Source organism: Salmo salar, unplaced genomic scaffold (assembly GCF_905237065.1).
Source record: "Salmo salar unplaced genomic scaffold, Ssal_v3.1, whole genome shotgun sequence".
NCBI lineage: Eukaryota > Metazoa > Chordata > Actinopteri > Salmoniformes > Salmonidae > Salmo > Salmo salar.
Window position 1 is genome coordinate 19,423 of NW_025549540.1, and position 3,033 is coordinate 22,455.

The 3,033-nt window shown below is 43.7% G+C and overlaps 1 pseudogene; it reads left to right on the top strand.

Moving 5' to 3' along the window:
* The first annotated feature begins 1,741 nt into the window (after positions 1-1,741).
* LOC123738344 (D-glucuronyl C5-epimerase B-like) lies at positions 1,742-2,811 on the top strand (annotated as a pseudogene).
* Positions 2,812-3,033: the final 222 nt, after the last annotated feature.

The window sequence follows — 3,033 nt, forward strand, 5'->3', positions numbered from 1 at the left end:
CTAATGATCGCGTTGTAAACATTTTTGTACAGTTTCTTACTGAACTATACAAGCAACTCAAAAATGCTACTCAGTTTGCTACACAAAACAAATATTAGCCAGCTAGGCTCTTGATCCAAGAGGGGATTCTCTGCTGTTACCAAGTGAATGCTTGATTATTTTTTTTGCTGCATATTTAACTGTAAAACATTTAGCACATTTTAGACAAGTTAATAGTTATAGGATATCTAGCTGGCAAACATTTAGCTGTGAATTCTAATCTGTAATTAGATCACCTGGTGCATGCTGCACAACAGTAAAGCGACTCAAGGCTCCGGTCTGTCGTCATCGTCGTATGCTTGTAAACAAATGCCACGTGACTGGGGACTACCGTAAGCTTCATAATAATATGACGGGTAAAATGAAGAAGGCAATGTTCTTGATCACCTAACGTATAGCAGAAGTTAACTGCAGGTATTTACAACCAGTTGAGTTGACAGCCGTTTTACACTATTTTATTCATATAGAAGTTGTGTGTGTGTTCCCCCCTCCCCTGGAAAGCTATGAACTTTCACCTGGAATTGTTTATTTAAGTCTGAGGGGGGGAAAACACTTTTCAAAAGTATTCATTCTCTTTGACTTATTCCACATGTTGTTAGTCTGAATTTCAAAATGTATATGAAAAGAAATGTTCTTGCCAATCTATTACATTTAATACAGAAATGTCTAATTTACACCACCATCACACCCCTGAGTTAATACTTTGTAGAAGTACCTTTTGGCAGAGACTAGTCTTTCTGGGTAAGTGTCCAAGAGCTTTCAACACCTGGATTGTGCAACATTTTATTTAAAAAATATATATATATATCTTCAAGCTCTGTCAAATTTGGTTGTTGATCATTGCTAGTCAACCATTTTTCAGGTCTAGCGATGGATTTTCCAAGTAAATTTAAGTCAAAACTGTAACTCTACCACTCAGGAACATTCACTGTCTTCTTGGTGAGTAACTCCAGTGTAAATTTGGCTTTGTTTTAGGTTATTGTCCTGCTGAAATGTTAATTAATTTCCTAGTGTCTGGTGGAAAGCAGATTGAACCTGGTTTTCCTCTAGGTTTTTGCCTGTGCTTAGCTCCATTCAGTTAATTTTTTTATCCTGAAAATCTTCCTTGTCCTTAACAATTACAGGCATACCCATAACATGAGGAAAATATGGAGAGTGGTGCTCAGTAATGTATTGTATTTTCCCCAAACATAGCACTTTGTATTTGGGACAAAAAGTTAATTGCTTTGCCACATTTTTTTGCAGTATTACTTTAGTGCCTTGTTGCAAACAGGATGCATATTTTGGAGTATTTGTTTTCTGTACCGACTTCCTCCTTTTTGTTGAGCCATCCTCAGTTTTCTATCACAGCCATTAAACTCCTTCCTCTGCGGCAAATGAAGTAGGAAGGCTGCCTGTATCTACAGTGCCTTCGGAAAGTTTTCAGACCCCTCCACAATACTTATGTAAATCTGATATTTCAGTTTTTCTATTTGTAATACATTTGCAAAAATGTATAAAAACCTGTTTTTGCTTTGTCATTATGGGGTATTGTGTGTAGATTGAGAGGGGAAGACGATTTAATCCATTTTAGAATAAGGCTGTAACGTAACTGTGGAAAAAGTTCTGGAGTCTGAATACTTTCCCAAGGCACTGTATGTGTTTTATATACTTAATGTTGTCAAAGGATACTATTAATAAGTCTCTGTTATCCCCTGTGCAGGCGTGCTGTGACCATGCGTTGCCTGGCGGCCCGGGTCAACTACAAGACCCTGATCGTCATCTGCGCCCTCTTCACCCTCCTCACCGTGCTTCTGTGGAACCGCTGCTCCAGCGACACCGCCCTGCGCTTCCTCCCGCGGGCCCCGCCGCCTCCCCCAGCGCCAAGGGGGCGATGCCAGCATTAGCAGCCAACAGCAACCCCCGCAGCCCCCGGAGCCGCCGCCCATAGTAGGCGGAGCTGCCGGCATCAAGTACGAAGAGATCGACTGCCTGATTAACGACGACGTCACGATAAAGGGTCGGCGGGACGGTGCTGAAGTGTACTTTCCTTTCAGCTGGCTGGAGAAGTACTTTGACGTGTACGGCAAGGTGGTGCAGTACGACGGTTACGAGCGCTTCGAGTTCCAGCACAGCTACTCCAAGGTGTACGCGCAGCGCGAGCCCTACCACCCGGACGGCGTCTTCATGTCCTTCGAGGCATACAACGTGGAGGTGCGCGACCGCGTCAAGTGCATCAGTGGAGTGGAAGGTGAGTCAAATCCCTTGAGGCGCCAACATTGATCTGTGACACTGTCCACGAGGAAAGGCATTTAATTCCAGCCAACCATATTACAACCAATATTTTTGATTCACCTGACGCACAGGAAATCAGAGCCTGTCTATCAATCCTTTAATCGCCTTAATTACTACTTATTGATCAATACCATCACGAATGTATGGCCTTATAAAATCTTATTTGTTTTTCCCAAAATTTTGTTTTCTCCGTTTTGGTTTTTCAAGGTTTCTGTAATTTTAAAAATAGAAAAATAACATAATGTGATCTTTTTTTGATTTTGGGTTGTAGTATGAACCAACGAGAGACTGTTTAGTTACCGACGTTTGTGTAGCGTTCATGTGGCTGCAGAGTTTTCAAAACAAATGGCCACTGGATTGATGCAAATGGTCATGATATCATTCTGCCAGGTAGGCATAGGCTACTTTGTGGTAGACATTTTAATTGGTAAGGTTTTTGGGAAAGCCTTTCCATCAACAGAAGATGGTTATAATTAGCATCATCCCTAACGGCTACACAATGTGCGGGCATACGCTCGCCGCGCAGACTCGGGCATACGCTCGCCGCGCAGACTCGGGGCATACGCTCGCCGCGCAGACTCGGGGCATACGCTCGCCGCGCAGACTCGGGGCATACGCTCGCCGCGCAGACTCGGGGCATACGCTCGCCGCGCAGACTCGGGCATACGCTCGCCGCGCAGACTCGGGCATACGCTCGCCGCGCAGACTCATAAAGTTGCA